The sequence below is a fragment of the Dendrobates tinctorius genome, unplaced genomic scaffold (assembly GCF_039654945.1).
Source record: "Dendrobates tinctorius isolate UK_male_01 unplaced genomic scaffold, ASM3965494v1 ptg000048l, whole genome shotgun sequence".
Lineage (NCBI taxonomy): Eukaryota > Metazoa > Chordata > Amphibia > Anura > Dendrobatidae > Dendrobates > Dendrobates tinctorius.
Window position 1 is genome coordinate 7,200,001 of NW_027361716.1, and position 17,870 is coordinate 7,217,870.

At 37.6% G+C, this 17,870-nt stretch overlaps 7 non-coding genes across 7 annotated transcripts; all 7 read left to right on the forward strand.

Annotated features, from left to right (window-relative positions):
* The first annotated feature begins 1,296 nt into the window (after positions 1 to 1,296).
* On the forward strand, positions 1,297 to 1,378 carry TRNAS-CGA (transfer RNA serine (anticodon CGA)). The gene has a single exon. It is a non-coding gene; the product is annotated as a tRNA-Ser (tRNA).
* Positions 1,379 to 4,469: 3,091 nt separating this feature from the next.
* On the forward strand, positions 4,470 to 4,551 carry TRNAS-AGA (transfer RNA serine (anticodon AGA)). Its single transcript has one exon. It is a non-coding gene; the product is annotated as a tRNA-Ser (tRNA).
* A 3,380-nt stretch (positions 4,552 to 7,931) lies between these two features.
* TRNAS-AGA (transfer RNA serine (anticodon AGA)) lies at positions 7,932 to 8,013 on the forward strand. Its single transcript has one exon. It is a non-coding gene; the product is annotated as a tRNA-Ser (tRNA).
* A 1,641-nt stretch (positions 8,014 to 9,654) lies between these two features.
* TRNAF-AAA (transfer RNA phenylalanine (anticodon AAA)) lies at positions 9,655 to 9,736 on the forward strand. The gene has a single exon. It is a non-coding gene; the product is annotated as a tRNA-Phe (tRNA).
* A 1,641-nt stretch (positions 9,737 to 11,377) lies between these two features.
* TRNAY-AUA (transfer RNA tyrosine (anticodon AUA)) lies at positions 11,378 to 11,459 on the forward strand. Its single transcript has one exon. It is a non-coding gene; the product is annotated as a tRNA-Tyr (tRNA).
* Positions 11,460 to 13,116: 1,657 nt separating this feature from the next.
* On the forward strand, positions 13,117 to 13,198 carry TRNAS-AGA (transfer RNA serine (anticodon AGA)). Its single transcript has one exon. It is a non-coding gene; the product is annotated as a tRNA-Ser (tRNA).
* A 3,364-nt stretch (positions 13,199 to 16,562) lies between these two features.
* TRNAF-AAA (transfer RNA phenylalanine (anticodon AAA)) lies at positions 16,563 to 16,644 on the forward strand. The gene has a single exon. It is a non-coding gene; the product is annotated as a tRNA-Phe (tRNA).
* The last annotated feature ends 1,226 nt before the right edge of the window (positions 16,645 to 17,870 follow it).

The following is a 17,870-nucleotide window of genomic DNA, read 5'->3' on the forward strand; positions in this document are numbered from 1 at the left end:
CTTTTATCTTTGCTGTTCAATTTGCATGTTTACTAGTCTATTCCCCATGACAGTGATCTGTGATGGAGCGAGTTTCTAGGACCAAACTGACTTTATCTTTGACTGTTCTTTAGATAATCTATTCTGGAGCAACATTACATGTACGACTTGCCGCTAATCAAAAGAAGCACCGTGGGTGCCATCAGGTAAGAGGTTTTTCTCTTCATCTTGTCCAGCAGCCACAGACCGCTGTCCTGGCTAATGGACTGGTTCACGATTTCATATGCTTTATTCAGCAAAACAAGCCGCAGCCATTATTGCATCATGGTTGGTTCCATGGTGTAATGGTTAGCACTCTGGACTTTGAATCCTTTTATCTGAGTTCAAATCTCAGTGGAACCTGGGCACTCATTTTGATTTTTCCATCTGCACTCAGATCGACGATGCCCAATGTTTATGATGAAACAAGCAATTTAAAATCCACATAATAAAAGACAAAAAAAGAGTTCAAGGATTCATGGAATACCATGGTCAAAGCTGTCAATCAAGTAGGATTAGCAAAAATTAAAATTGTCTATGTCACTCACTGTCTATGTCATACCAAGCAATCTCATACTCTGTGACTTGAGTCAATATTCACATAACACTCTTTCCAAGTGGGTGAATCTGACAAGGATTTGAAGCCAAAATGGCTTCAGGAAGTGTTTTTGATTTTTCTCTAAGCCATCTTTTCTTGTGTTTTCCAGAATTTCCTAAAGTTCCTTATAAACATTTTTGGTGGTGTTTTTCTAAAAATTCTTTTCGGCGTCTTTTGAATGTGTTTTGTGGCTTTTTTTGTAGCACACAAAAGTCAATCAGGACTCTTTATAGGGTCTTTCGAACCTTACCCTTTACTTGTATTATAGGTATGGAGCTGTTCAAAGTGAAAAACAGCTGAAGATTGATATGGTAATTTCAGTTAACCGCTAGACATTTTTGGAAACTTGAGATGGTTAATAGACGCTCCAAAGCCTAATCAAATGAACATCAAGTCTTTTTTACTTGGAAATGATTATGTTCAGTCTTCTCAGCATTTTCGGATTATTTTTAAGGATGTTTTTGGAGATGACTGACTCCAAATCCACATTATGAAGAGGGAAAAGCTTTAAACTGTGAATGGTTCCCATGGATGATGACTTTAAATCAGATTTTTGCATTTTACTGAGACCTTGTATTTTCTTTTCATTTTCTGAGATGTCTTCCAGAGGGTTGATCACTGAGCTTGATCATGGTGCTATTAGAAAACATGTGTGAAACTCATAACAGCTTGACGTCCGAGTAGTCGTGGCCGAGTGGTTAAGGCGATGGACTCGAAATCCATTGGTGTCTCCCCGCGCCGGTTCAAATCCTGCCGACTACGTCTATGTTTCAATAATTTTTGACCTTTTATCTTTGTTGTTCAATTTGCATGTTTACTAGTCTATTCCCCATGACAGTGATCTGTGATGGAGTGAGTTTCTAGGACCAATCTGACTTTATCTTTGACTGTTCTTTAGATAATCTATTCTGGAGCAACATTACATGTGCGACTTGCCGCTAATCAAAAGAAGCACCGTGGGTGCCATCAGGTAAGAGGTTTTTCTCTTCATCTTGTCCAGCAGCCACAGACCGCTGTCCTGGCTAATGGACTGGGACATGCACTTTGATTTGCACAAACCTTAAATTATCTCTCAGATGAAGCCTTTTACCATGCAATGCTAATCTTTATCAACTACTGGATGAAGAGTTTTCTAACAGTATAAGTTTTGCAATTTATTTTTTTCACACTTTTTCCAAGTAACAGATACAGCAATCTTTTTACTAGCCACTTTTCATCAACATTTCAAACTGTCCTAGCTGTGATATCGTGGAAATGTTGGTAAATTTGTGGAATGAAAGGTTATAAGATATCAATTTACCATTGTGTATGATTGCAGATTTGCACTGCAGCTTTGGAGCCTGTTTTCGCCATCGTTCACGATTTCATATGCTTTATTCAGCACAACAAGCCGCAGCCATGACTGTGTAATGGTTGGTTCCATGGTGTAATGGTTAGCACTGTGGACTTTGAATCCTTTTATCTGAATTCAAATCTCTGTGGAACCTGGGCACACATTTCAATTTTTCCATCTGCACTCAGATCGACGATGCCCAATGTTTATGATGAAACAAGCAATTTAAAATCCACATAATAAAAGACAAAAAAAGAGTTCAAGGATTCATGGAATACCATGGTCAAAGCTGTCAATCAAGTAGGATTAGCAAAAATTAAAATTGTCTATGTCACTCATTGTCTATGTCATACCAAGCAATCTCATACTCTGTGACTTGAGTCAATATTCACATAACACTCTTTCCAAGTGGGTGAATCTGACAAGGATTTGAAGCCAAAATGGCTTCAGGAAGTGTTTTTGATTTTTCTCTAAGCCATCTTTTCTTGTGTTTTCCAGAATTTCCTAAAGTGCCTTATAAACATTTTTGGTGGTGTTTTTCTAAAAATTCTTTTCGCCGTCTTTTGAATGTGTTTTGTGGCTTTTTTTGTAGCACACAAAAGTCAATCAGGACCCTTTATAGGGTCTTTCAAACCTTACCGTTGACTTGTATTATAGGTATGCAGCTGTTCAAAGTGAAAAACAGCTGAATATTGATATGGTAATTTCAGTTAACCGCTGGACATTTTTGGAAACTTGAGATGGTTAATAGACGCTCCAAAGCCTGATCAAATGAACATCAAGTCTTTTTTACTTGGAAATGATTATGTTCAGTCTTCTCAGCATTTTTGGATTATTTTTAAAGATGTTTTTGGAGCTGACTGACTCCAAATCCACATTATGAAGAGGGAAAAGCTTTAAACTGTGATTGGTTCCCATTGATGATGACTTTAAATCAGATTTTTGCATTTTACTGAGACCTTGTATTTTCTTTTCATTTTCTGAGATGTCTTCCAGAGGGTTGATCACTGAGCTTGATCATGGTGCTATTAGAAAACATGTGTGAAACTCATAACAGCTTGACGTCCGAGTAGTCGTGGCCGAGCGGTTAAGGCAGTTTTTCTCTTGATCTTGTCCAGCAGCCACAGACCGCTGTCCTGGCTAATGGACTGGGACATGCACTTTGATTTGCACAAACCTTAAATTATCTCTCAGATGAAGCCTTTTACCATGCAATGCTAATCTTTATCAACTACTGGATAAACAGTTTTCTAACAGTATAAGTTTTGCAATTTATTTTTTTCACACTTTTTCCAAGTAACAGATACAGCAATCTTTTTACTAGCCACTTTTCATCAACATTTCAAACTGTCCTAGCTGTGATATCGTGGAAATGTTGGTAAATTTGTGGAATAAAAGGTTATAAGATATCAATTTACCATTGTGTATGATTGCAGATTTGCACTGCAGCTTTGGAGCCTGTTTTCGCCATCGTTCACGATTTCATATGCTTTATTCAGCACAACAAGCCGCAGCCATGACTGTGTAATGGTTGGTTCCATGGTGTAATGGTTAGCACTCTGGACTTTGAATCCTGTTATCTGAATTCAAATTTCTGTGGAACCTGGGCACACATTTCAATTTTTCCATCTGCACTCAGATCGACGATGCCCAATGTTTATGATGAAACAAGCAATTTAAAATCCACATAGTAAAAGACAAAAAAAGAGTTCAAGGATTCATGGAATACCATGGTCAAAGCTGTCAATCAAGTAGGATTAGCAAAAATTAAAATTGTCTATGTCACTCATTGTCTATGTCATACCAAGCAATCTCATACTCTGTGACTTGAGTCAATATTCACATAACACTCTTTCCAAGTGGGTGAATCTGACAAGGTTTTGAAGCCAAAATGTCTTCAGGAAGTGTTTTTGATTTTTCTCTAAGCCATCTTTTCTTGTGTTTTCCAGAATTTCCTAAAGTGCCTTATAAACATTTTTGGTGGTGTTTTTCTAAAAATTCTTTTCGGCGTCTTTTGAATGTGTTTTGTGGCTTTTTTTGTAGCACACAAAAGTCAATCAGGACCCTTTATAGGGTCTTTCCAACCTTACCGTTGACTTGTATTATAGGTATGGAGCTGTTCAAAGTGAAAAACAGCTGAAGATTGATATGGTAATTTCAGTTAACCGCTGGACATTTTTGGAAACTTGAGATGGTTAATAGACGCTCCAAAGCCTGATCAAATGAACATCAAGTCTTTTTTACTTGGAAATGATTATGTTCAGTCTTCTCAGCATTTTTGGATTATTTTTAAGGATGTTTTTGGAGCTGACTGACTCCAAATCCACATTATGAAGAGGGAAAAGCTTTAAACTGTGAATGGTTCCCATTGATGATGACTTTAAATCAGATTTTTGCATTTTACTGAGACCTTGTATTTTCTTTTCATTTTCTGAGATGTCTTCCAGAGGGTTGATCACTGAGCTTGATCATGGTGCTATTAGAAAACATGTGTGAAACTCATAACAGCTTGCCGTCCGAGTAGTTGTGGCTGAGTGGTAAAGGCGATGGACTAGAAATCCATTGGGGTCTCCCCGCGCAGGTTCAAATCCTGCTGACTACGTCTATATTTCAAAAACTTTTTGACCTTTTATCTTTGTTGTTCAATTTGCATGTTTACTAGTCTATTCCCCATGACAGTGATCTGTGATGGAGCGAATTTCTAGGACCAAACTGACTTTATCTTTGACTGTTCTTTAGATAATCTATTCTGGAGCAACATTACATGTGCGACTTGCCGCTAATCAAAAGAAGCACCGTGGGTGCCATCAGGTAAGAGGTTTTTCTCTTGATCTTGTCCAGCAGCTACAGACCGCTGTCCTGGCTAATGGACTGGGACATGCACTTTGATTTGCACAAACCTTAAATTATCTCTCAGATGAAGCCTTTTACCATGCAATGCTAATCTTTATCAACTACTGGATGAACAGTTTTCTAACAGTATAAGTTTTGCAATTTATTTTTTTCACACTTTTTCCAAGTAACAGATACAGCAATCTTTTTACTAGCTACTTTTCATCAACATTTCAAACTGTCCTAGCTGTGATATCGTGGAAATGTTGGTAAATTTGTGGAATGAAAGGTTATAAGATATCAATTTACCATTGTGTATGATTGCAGATTTGCACTGCAGCTTTGGAGCCTGTTTTCGCCATCGTTCACGATTTCATATGCTTTATTCAGCACAACAAGCCGCAGCCATGACTGTGTAATGGTTGGTTCCATGGTGTAATGGTTAGCACGCTGGACTTTGAATCATGTTATCTGACTTCCAATCTCAGTGGAACCTGGGCACACATTTCAATTTTTCCATCTGCACTCAGATCGACGATGCCCAATGTTTATGATGAAACAAGCAATTTAAAATACACGTAATAAAAGACAAAAAAAGAGTTCAAGGATTCATGGAATACCATGGTCAAAGCTGTCAATCAAGTAGGATTAGCAAAAATTAAAATTGTCTATGTCACTCATTGTCTATGTCACTCATTGTCTATGTCATACCAAGCAATCTCATACTCTGTGACTTGAGTCAATATTCACATAACACTCTTTCCAAGTGGGTGAATCTGACAAGGATTTGAAGCCAAAATGGCTTCAGGAAGTGTTTTTGATTTTTCTCTAAGCCATCTTTTCTTGTGTTTTCCAGAATTTCCTAAAGTGCCTTATAAACATTTTTGGTGGTGTTTTTCTAAAAATTCTTTTCGGCGTCTTTTGAATGTGTTTTGTGGCTTTTTTTGTAGCACACAAAAGTCAATCAGGACCCTTTATAGGGTCTTTCGAACCTTACCGTTGACTTGTATTATAGGTATGGAGCTGTTCAAAGTGAAAAACAGGTGAAGATTGATATGGTAATTTCAGTTAACTGCTGGACATTTTTGGAAACTTGAGATGGTTAATAGACGCTCCAAAGCCTGATCAAATGAACATCATGTCTTTTTTACTTGGAAATGATTATGTTCAGTCTTCTCAGCATTTTTGGATTATTTTTAAGGATGTTTTTGGAGCTGACTGACTCCAAATCCACATTATGAAGAGGGAAAAGCTTTAAACTGTGAATGGTTCCCATTGATGATGACTTTAAATCAGATTTTTGCATTTTACTGAGACCTTGTATTTTCTTTTCATTTTCTGAGATGTCTTCCAGAGGGTTGATCACTGAGCTTGATCATAGTGCTATTAGAAAACATGTATGAAACTCATAACAGCTTGACATCCGAGTAGTCGTGGTCGAGTGGTTAAGGCGATGGACTAGAAATCCATTGGGGTCTCCCTGCGCAGATTCAAATCCTGCTGACTACGTCTATGTTTCAATAACTTTTTGACCTTTTATCTTTGTTGTTCAATTTGCATGTTTACTAGTCTATTCCCCATGACAGTGATCTGTGATGGAGCGAGTTTCTAGGACCAAACTGACTTTATCTTTGACTGTTCTTTAGATAATCTATTCTGGAGCAACATTACATGTGCGACTTGCCGCTAATCAAAAGAAGCACCGTGGGTGCCATCAGGTAAGAGGCTTTTCTCTTGATCTTGTCCAGCAGCCACAGACCGCTGTCCTGGCTAATGGACTGGGACATGCACTTTGATTTGCACAAACCTTAAATTATCTCTCAGATGAAGCCTTTTACCATGCAATGCTAATCTTTATCAACTACTGGATGAACAGTTTTCTAACAGTATAAGTTTTGCAATTTATTTTTTTCACACTTTTTCCAAGTAACAGATACAGCAATCTTTTTAATAGCCACTTTTCATCAACATTTCAAACTGTCCTAGCTGTGATATCGTGGAAATGTTGGTAAATTTGTGGAATGAAATGTTATAAGATATCAATTTACCATTGTGTATGATTGCAGATTTGCACTGCAGCTTTGGAGCCTGTTTTCGCCATCGTTCACGATTTCATATGCTTTATTTAGCACAACAAGCCGCAGCCATGACTGTGTAATGGTTGGTTCCATGGTGTAATGGTTAGCACTCTGGACTTTGAATCCTGTTATCTTAATTCAAATCTCAGTGGAACCTGGGCACACATTTCAATTTTTCCATCTGCACTCAGATCGACGATGCCCAATGTTTATGATGAAACAAGCAATTTAAAATCCACATAATAAAAGACAAAAAAAGAGTTCAAGGATTCATGGAATACCATGGTCAAAGCTGTCAATCAAGTAAGATTAGCAAAAATTAAAATTCTCTATGTCACTCATTGTCTATGTCATACCAAGCAATCTCATACTCTGTGACTTGAGTCAATATTCACATAACACTCTTTCCAAGTGGGTGAATCTGACAAGGTTTTGAAGCCAAAATGTCTTCAGGAAGTGTTTTTGATTTTTCTCTAAGCCATCTTTTCTTGTGTTTTCCAGAATTTCCTAAAGTGCCTTATAAACATTTTTGGTGGTGTTTTTCTAAAAATTCTTTTCGGCGTCTTTTGAATGTGTTTTGTGGCTTTTTTTGTAGCACACAAAAGTCAATCAGGACCCTTTATAGGGTCTTTCGAACCTTACCGTTGACTTGTATTATAGGTATGGAGCTGTTCAAAGTGAAAAACAGCTCAAGATTGATATGGTAATTTCAGTTAACCGCTGGACATTTTTGGAAACTTGAGATGGTTAATAGATGCTCCAAAGCCTGATCAAATAAACATCAAGTCTTTTTTACTTGGAAATGATTATGTTCAGTCTTCTCAGCATTTTTGGATTATTTTTAAGGATGTTTTTGGAGCTGACTGACTCCAAATCCACATTATGAAGAGGGAAAAGCTTTAAACTGTGAATGGTTCCCATTGATGATGACTTTAAATCAGATTTTTGCATTTTACTGAGACCTTGTATTTTCTTTTCATTTTCTGAGATGTCTTCCAGAGGGTTGATCACTGAGCTTGATCATGGTGCTATTAGAAAACATGTGTGAAACTCATAACAGCTTGACGTCCGAGTAGTCGTGGCCTAGTGGTAAAGGCGATGGACTAGAAATCCATTGGGGTCTCCCCGCGCAGGTTCAAATCCTGCCAACTACGTCTATGTTTCAAAAACTTTTTGACCTTTTATCTTTGTTGTTCAATTTGCATGTTTACTAGTCTATTCCCCATGACAGTGATCTGTGATGGAGCGAATTTCTAGGACCAAACTGACTTTATCTTTGACTGTTCTTTAGATAATCTATTCTGGAGCAACATTACATGTGCGACTTGCCGCTAATCAAAAGAAGCACCGTGGGTGCCATCAGGTAAGAGGTTTTTCTCTTGATCTTGTCCAGCAGCCACAGACCGCTGTCCTGGCTAATGGACTGGGACATGCACTTTGATTTGCACAAACCTTAAATTATCTCTCAGATGAAGCCTTTTACCATGCAATACTAATCATTATCAAATACTGGATGAACAGTTTTCTAACAGTATAAGTTTTGCAATTTATTTTTTTCACACTTTTTCCAAGTAACAGATACAGCAATCTTTTTACTAGCCACTTTTCATCAACATTTCAAACTGTCCTAGCTGTGATATCGTGGAAATGTTGGTAAATTTGTGGAATGAAAGGTTATAAGATATCAATTTACCATTGTGTATGATTGCAGATTTGCACTGCAGCTTTGGAGCCTGTTTTCGCCATCGTTCACGATTTCATATGCTTTATTCAGCACAACAAGCCGCAGCCATGACTGTGTAATGGTTGGTTCCATGGTGTAATGGTTAGCACGCTGGACTTTGAATCATGTTATCTGACTTCCAATCTCAGTGGAACCTGGGCACACATTTCAATTTTTCCATCTGCACTCAGATCGACGATGCCCAATGTTTATGATGAAACAAGCAATTTAAAATACACATAATAAAAGACAAAAAAAGAGTTCAAGGATTCATGGAATACCATGGTCAAAGGTGTCAATCAAGTAGGATTAGCAAAAATTAAAATTGTCTATGTCACTCATTGTCTATGTCATACCAAGCAATCTCATACTCTGTGACTTGAGTCAATATTCACATAACACTCTTTCCAAGTGGGTGAATCTGACAAGGATTTGAAGCCAAAATGGCTTCAGGAAGTGTTTTTGATTTTTCTCTAAGCCATCTTTTCTTGTGTTTTCCAGAATTTCCTAAAGTGCCTTATAAACATTTTTGGTGGTGTTTTTCTAAAAATTCTTTTCTGCATCTTTTGAATGTGTTTTGTGGCTTTTTTTGTAGCACACAAAAGTCAATCAGGACCCTTTATAGGGTCTTTCGAACCTTACCGTTGACTTGTATTATAGGTATGGAGCTGTTCAAAGTGAAAAACAGCTGAAGATTGATATGGTAATTTCAGTTAACCGCTGGACATTTTTGGAAACTTGAGAAGGTTAATAGACGCTCCATAGCCTGATCAAATGAACATCAAGTCTTTTTTACTTGGAAATGATTATGTTCAGTCTTCTCAGCATTTTTGGATTATTTTTAAGGATGTTTTTGGAGCTGACTGACTCCAAATCCACATTATGAAGAGGGAAAAGCTTTAAACTGTGAATGGTTCCCTTTGATGATGACTTTAAATCAGATTTTTGCATTTTACTGAGACCTTGTATTTTCTTTTCATTTTCTGAGATGTCTTCCAGAGGGTTGATCACTGAGCTTGATCATGGTGCTATTAGAAAACATGTGTGAAACTCATAACAGCTTGACGTCCGAGTAGTCGTGGACGAGTTGTTAAGGCGATGGATTAAAAATCCATTGGGGTCTCCCCGTGCAGGTTCAAATCCTGCCGACTACGTCTATGTTTCAATAACTTTTTGACCTTTTATCTTTGCTGTTCAATTTGCATGTTTACTAGTCTATTCTCCATGACAGTGATCTGTGATGGAGCGAGTTTCTAGGACCAAACTGACTTTATCTTTGACTGTTCTTTAGATAATCTATTCTGGAGCAACATTACATGTGCGACTTGCCGCTAATCAAAAGAAGCACCGTGGGTGCCATCAGGTAAGAGGTTTTTCTCTTGATCTTGTCCAGCAGCCACAGACCGCTGTCCTGGCTAATGGACTGGGACATGCACTTTGATTTGCACAAACCTTAAATTATCTCTCAGATGAAGCCTTTTACCATGCAATGCTAATCTTTATCAACTACTGGATGAACAGTTTTCTAACAGTATAAGTTTTGCAATTTATTTTTTTCACAATTTTTCCAAGTAACAGATACAGCAATCTTTTTACTAGCCACTTTTCATCAACATTTCAAACTGTCCTAGCTGTGATATCGTGGAAATGTTGGTAAATTTGTGGAATGAAAGGTTATAAGATATCAATTTACCATTGTGTATGATTGCAGATTTGCACTGCAGCTTTGGAGCCTGTTTTCGCCATCGTTCACGATTTCATATGCTTTATTCAGCACAACAAGCCGCAGCCATGATTGTGTAATGGTTGGTTCCATGGTGTAATGGTTAGCACTCTGGACTTTGAATCCTGTTATCTGAATTCAAATCTCAGTGGAACCTGGATACACATTTCAATTTTTCCATCTGCACTCAGATCGACGATGCCCAATGTTTATGATGAAACAAGCAATTTAAAATCCACATAATAAAAGACAAAAAAAGAGTTCAAGGATTCATGGAATACCATGGTCAAAGCTGTCAATCAAGTAGGATTAGCAAAAATTAAAATTGTCTATGTCACTCATTGTCTATGTCATACCAAGCAATCTCATACTCTGTGACTTGAGTCAATATTCACATAACACTCTTTCCAAGTGGGTGAATCTGACAAGGATTTGAAGCCAAAATGGCTTCAGGAAGCGTTTTTGATTTTTCTCTAAGCCATCTTTTCTTGTGTTTTCCAGAATTTCCTAAAGTGCCTTATAAACATTTTTGGTGGTGTTTTTCTAAAAATTCTTTTCGGCGTCTTTTGAATGTGTTTTGTGGCTTTTTTTGTAGCACACAAAAGTCAATCAGGACTCTTTATAGGGTCTTTCGAACCTTACCCTTGACTTGTATTATAGGTATGGAGCTGTTCAAAGTGAAAAACAGCTGAAGATTGATATGGTAATTTCAGTTAACCGCTAGACATTTTTGGAAACTTGAGATGGTTAATAGACGCTCCAAAACCTGATCAAATGAACATCAAGTCTTTTTTACTTGGAAATGATTATGTTCAGTCTTCTCAGCATTTTCGGATTATTTTTAAGGATGTTTTTGGAGATGACTGACTCCAAATCCACATTATGAAGAGGGAAAAGCTTTAAACTGTGAATGGTTCCCATGGATGATGACTTTAAATCAGATTTTTGCATTTTACTGAGACCTTGTATTTTCTTTTCATTTTCTGAGATGTCTTCCAGAGGGTTGATCACTGAGCTTGATCATGGTGCTATTAGAAAACATGTGTGAAACTCATAACAGCTTGACGTCCGAGTAGTCGTGGCCGAGTGGTTAAGGCGATGGACTATAAATCCATGGGCGTCTCCCCGCGCAGGTTCAAATCCTGCCGACTAAGTCTATGTTTCAATAACTTTTTGACCTATTATCTTTGTTGTTCAATTTGCATGTTTACTAGTCTATTCCCCATGACAGTGATCTGTGATGGAGTGAGTTTCTAGGACCAAACTGACTTTATCTTTGACTGTTCTTTAGATAATCTGTTCTGGAGCAACATTACATGTGCGACTTGCCGCTAATCAAAAGAAGCACCGTGGGTGCCATCAGGTAAGAGGTTTTTCTCTTCATCTTGTCCAGCAGCCACAGACCGCTGTACTGGCTAATGGACTGGGACATGCACTTTGATTTGCACAAACCTTAAATTATCTCTCAGATGAAGCCTTTTACCATGCAATGCTAATCTTTATCAACTACTGGATGAACAGTTTTCTAACAGTATAAGTTTTGCAATTTATTTTTTTCACACTTTTTCCAAGTAACAGATACAGCAATCTTTTTACTAGCCACTTTTCATCAACATTTCAAACTGTCCTAGCTGTGATATCGTGGAAATGTTGGTAAATTTGTGGAATGAAAGGTTATAAGATATAAATTTACCATTGTGTATGATTGCAGATTTGCACTGCAGCTTTGGAGCCTGTTTTCGCCATCGTTCACTATTTCATATGCTTTATTCAGCACAACAAGCCGCAGCCATGACTGTGTAATGGTTGGTTCCATGGTGTAATGGTTAGCACTCTGGACTTTGAATTCTGTGATCTGAGTTCAAATCTTAGTGGAACCTGGGCACACATTTCGATTTTTCCATCTGCACTCAGATCGACGATGCCCAATGTTTATGATGAAACAAGCAATTTAAAATCCACATAATAAAAGACAAAAAAAGAGTTCAAGGATTCATGGAATACCATGGTCAAAGCTGTCAATCAAGTAGGATTAGCAAAAATTAAAATTGTCTATGTCGCTCATTGTCTATGTCACTCATTGTCTATGTCATACCAAGCAATCTCATACTCTGTGACTTGAGTCAATATGCACATAACACTCTTTCCAAGTGGGTGAATCTGACAAGGATTTGAAGCCAAAATGGCTTCAGGAAGTGTTTTTGATTTTTCTCTAAGCCATCTTTTCTTGTGTTTTCCAGAATTTCCTAAAGTGCCTTATAAACATTTTTGGTGGTGTTTTTCTAAAAATTCTTTTCGGCGTCTTTTGAATGTGTTTTGTGGCTTTTTTTGTAGCACACAAAAGTCAATCAGGACGCTTTATAGGGTCTTTTTAACCTTACCGTTGACTTGTATTATAGGTATGGAGCTGTTCAAAGTGAAAAACAGCTGAAGATTGATATGGTAATTTCAGTTAACCGCTGGACATTTTTGGAAACTTGAGATGGTTAATAGACGCTGCAAAGCCTGATCAAATGAACATCAAGTCTTTTTTACTTGGAAATGATTATGTTCAGTCTTCTCAGCATTTTTGGATTATTTTTAAAGATGTTTTTGGAGCTGACTGACTCCAAATCCACATTATGAAGAGGGAAAAGCTTTAAACTGTGAATGGTTCCCATTGATGATGACTTTAAATCAGATTTTTGCATTTCACTGAGACCTTGTATTTTCTTTTCATTTTCTGAGATGTCTTCCAGAGGGTTGATCACTGAGCTTGATCATGGTGCTATTAGAAAACATGTGTGAAACTCATAACAGTTTGACGTTCGAGTAGTCGTGGCCGAGTGGTTAAGGCGATGGACTAGAAATCCATTGGGGTCTCCCCGCGCAAGTTCAAATCCTGCCGATTACGTCTATGTTTCAAAAACTTTTTGACCTTTTATCTTTGTTGTTCAATTTGCATGTTTACTAGTCTATTCCCCATGACAGTGATCTGTGATGGAGCGAGTTTCTAGGACCAAACTTACTTTATCTTTGACTGTTCTTTAGATAATCTATTCTGGAGCAACATTACATGTGCGACTTGCCGCTAATCAAAAGAAGCACCGTGGGTGCCATCAGGTAAGAGGTTTTTCTCTTGATCTTGTCCAGCAGCCACAGACCGCTGTCCTGGCTAATGGATTGGGACATGCACTTTGATTTGCACAAACCTTAAATTATCTCTCAGATGAAGCCTTTTACCATGCAATGCTAATCTTTATCAACTACTGGATGAACAGTTTTCTAACAGTATAAGTTTTGCAATTTATTTTTTTCACACTTTTTCCAAGTAACAGATACAGCAATCTTTTTACTAGCCACTTTTCATCAACATTTCAAACTGTCCTAGCTGTGATATCGTGGAAATGTTGGTAAATTTGTGGAATGAAAGGTTATAAGATATCAATTTACCATTGTGTATGATTGCAGATTTGCACTGCAGCTTTGGAGCCTGTTTTCGCCATCGTTCACGATTTCATATGCTTTATTCAGTACAACAAGCCGCAGTGATGACTGTGTCATGGTTGGTTCCATGGTGTAATGGTTAGCACTCTGGACTTTGAATCCTATGAGCTGAGTTCAAATCTCAGTGGGACATGGGCACACATTTCGATTTTTCCATCTGCACTCAGATCGACGATCCCCAATGTTTATGATGAAACAAGCAATTTAAAATCCACATAATAAAAGACAAAAAAAGAGTTCAAGGATTCATGGAATACCATGGTCAAAGCTGTTAATCAAGTAGGATTAGCAAAAATTAAAATTGTCTATGTCACTCATTGTCTATGTCATACCAAGCAATCTCATACTCTGTGACTTGAGTCAATATTCACATAACACTCTTTCCAAGTGGGTGAATCTGACAAGGATTTGAAGCCAAAATGGCTTCAGGAAGTGTTTTTGATTTTTCTCTAAGCCATCTTTTCTTGTGTTTTCCAGAATTTCCTAAAGTGCCTTATAAACATTTTTGGTGGTGTTTTTCTAAAAATTCTTTTCGGCGTCTTTTGAATGTGTTTTGTGGCATTTTTTGTAGCACACAAAAGTCAATCAGGACCCTTTATAGGGTCTTTCGAACCTTACCGTTGACTTGTATTATAGGTATGGAGCTGTTCAAAGTGAAAAACAGCTGAAGATTGATATGGTAATTTCAGTTAACCGTTGGACATTTTAGGAAACTTGAGATGGTTAATAGACGCTCCAAAGCCTGATCAAATGAACATCAAGTCTTTTTTACTTGGAAATGATTATGTTCAGTCTTCTCAGCATTTTTGGATTATTTTTAAAGATGTTTTTGGAGCTGACTGACTCCAAATCCACATTATGAAGAGGGAAAAGCTTTAAACTGTGAATGGTTCCCATTGATGATGACTTTAAATCAGATTTTTGCATTTTACTGAGACTTTGTATTTTCTTTTCATTTTCTGAGATATCTTCCAGAGGGTTGATCACTGAGCTTGATCATGGTGCTATTAGAAAACATGTGTGAAACTCATAACAGCTTGACGTCCGAGTAGTCGTGGCCGAGTGGTTAAGGCGATGGGCTAGAAATCCATTTGGGTCTCCCTGCGCAGGTTCAAATCCTTCTGACCACGTCTATGCTTCAATAACTTTTTGACCTTTTATCTTTGTTGTTCAATTTGCATGTTTACTAGTCTATTCCCCATGACAGTGATCTGTGATGGAGCGAGTTTCTAGGACCAAACTGACTTTATCTTTGACTGTTCTTTAGATAATCTATTCTGGAGCAACATTACATGTGCGACTTGCCGCTAATCAAAAGAAGCACCGTGGGTGCCATCAGGTAAGAGGTTTTTCTCTTGATCTTGTCCAGCAGCCACAGACCGCTGTCCTGGCTAATGGACTGGGACATGCACTTTGATTTGCACAAACCTTAAATTATCTCTCAGATGAAGCCTTTTACCATGCAATGCTAATCTTTATCAACTACTGGATGAACAGTTTTCTAACAGTACAAGTTTTGCAATTTATTTTTTTCACACTTTTTCCAAGTAACAGATACAGCAATCTTTTTACTAGCCACTTTTCATCAACATTTCAAACTGTCCTAGCTGTGATATCGTGGAAATGTTGGTAAATTTGTGGAATGAAAGGTTATAAGATATCAATTTACCATTGTGTATGACTGCAGATTTGCACTGCAGCTTTGGAGCCTGTTTTCGCCATCGCTCACGATTTCATATGCTTTATTCAGCACAACAAGCCGCAGCCATGACTGTGTAATGGTTGGCTCCATGGTGTAATGGTTAGCACGCTGGACTTTGAATCATGTTATCTGACTTCCAATCTCAGTGGAACCTGGGCACACATTTCAATTTTTCCATCTGCACTCAGATCGACGATGCCCAATGTTTATGATGAAACAAGCAATTTAAAATCCACATAATAAAAGACAAAAAAAGAGTTCAAGGATTCATGGAATACCATGGTCAAAGCTGTCAATCAAGTAGGATTAGCAAAAATTAAAATTGTCTATGTCACTCATTGTCTATGTCATACCAAGCAATCTCATACTCTGTGACTTGAGTCAATATTCACATAACACTCTTTCCAAGTGGGTGAATCTGACAAGGATTTGAAGCCAAAATGGCTTCAGGAAGTGTTTTTGATTTTTCTCTAAGCCATCTTTTCTTGTGTTTTCCAGAATTTCCTAAAGTGCCTTATAAACATTTTTGGTGGTGTTTTTCTAAAAATTCTTTTCGGCGTCTTTTGAATGTGTTTTGTGGCTTTTTTTGTAGCACACAAAAGTCAATCAGGACCCTTTATAGGGTCTTTCGAACCTTACCATTGACTTGTATTATAGGTATGGAGCTGTTCAAAGTGAAAAACAGCTGAAGATTGATATGGTAATTTCAGTTAACCGCTGGACATTTTTGGAAACTTGAGATGGTTAATAGACGCTCCAAAGCCTGATCAAATGAACATCAAGTCTTTTTTACTTGGAAATGATTATGTTCAGTCTTCTCAGCATTTTTGGATTATTTTTAAGGATGTTTTTGGAGCTGACTGACTCCAAATCCACATTATGAAGAGGGAAAAGCTTTAAACTGTGAATGGTTCCCATTGATGATGACTTTAAATCAGATTTTTGCATTTTACTGAGACCTTGTATTTTCTTTTCATTTTCTGAGATGTCTTCCAGAGGGTTGATCACTGAGCTTGATCATGGTGCTATTAGAAAACATGTGTGAAACTCATAACAGCTTTATGTCCGAGTAGTCGTGGACGAGTTGTTAAGGCGATGGACTAAAAATCCATTGGCGTCTCCCCGCGCAGGTTCAAATCCTGCCGACTACGTCTATGTTTCAATAACTTTTTGACCTTTTATCTTTGTTGTTCAATTTGCATGTTTACTAGTCTATTCCCCATGACAGTGATCTGTGATGGAGCGAGTTTCTAGGACCAAACTGACTTTATCTTTGACTGTTCTTTAGATAATCTATTCTGGAGCAACATTACATGTGCGACTTGCCGCTAATCAAAAGAAGCACCGTGGGTGCCATCAGGTAAGAGGTTTTTCTCTTCATCTTGTCCAGCAGCCACAGACCGCTGTCCTGGCTAATGGACTGGGACATGCACTTTGATTTGCACAAACCTTAAATTATCTCTCAAATGAAGCCTTTTACCATGCAATGCTAATCTTTATCAACTACTGGATGAACAGTTTTCTAACAGTATAAGTTTTGCAATTTATTTTTTTCACAATTTTTCCAAGTAACAGATACAGCAATCTTTTTACTAGCCACTTTTCATCAACATTTCAAACTGTCCTAGCTGTGATATCGTGGAAATGTTGGTAAATTTGTGGAATGAAAGGTTATAAGATATCAATTTACCATTGTGTATGATTGCAGATTTGCACTGCAGCTTTGGAGCCTGTTTTCGCCATCGCTCACGATTTCATATGCTTTATTCAGCACAACAAGCCGCAGCCATGATTGTGTAATGGTTGGTTCCATGGTGTAATGGTTAGCACGCTGGACTTTGAATCATGTTATCTGACTTCCAATCTCAGTGGAACCTGGGCACACAATTCAATTTTTCCATCTGCACTCAGATCGACGATGCCCAATGTTTATGATGAAACAAGCAATTTAAAATACACATAATAAAAGACAAAAAAAGAGTTCAAGGATTCATGGAATACCATGGTCAAAGCTGTCAATCAAGTAGGATTAGCAAAAATTAAAATTGTCTATGTCACTCATTGTCTATGTCATACCAAGCAATCTCATACTCTGTGACTTGAGTCAATATTCACATAACACTCTTTCCAAGTGGGTGAATCTGACAAGGATTTGAAGCCAAAATGGCTTCAGGAAGTGTTTTTGATTTTTCTCTAAGCCATCTTTTCTTGTGTTTTCCAGAATTTCCTAAAGTGCCTTATAAACATTTTTGGTGGTGTTTTTCTAAAAATTCTTTTCGGCGTCTTTTGAATGTGTTTTGTGGCTTTTTTTGTAGCACACAAAAGTCAATCAGGACCCTTTATAGGGTCTTTCGAACCTTACCGTTGACTTGTATTA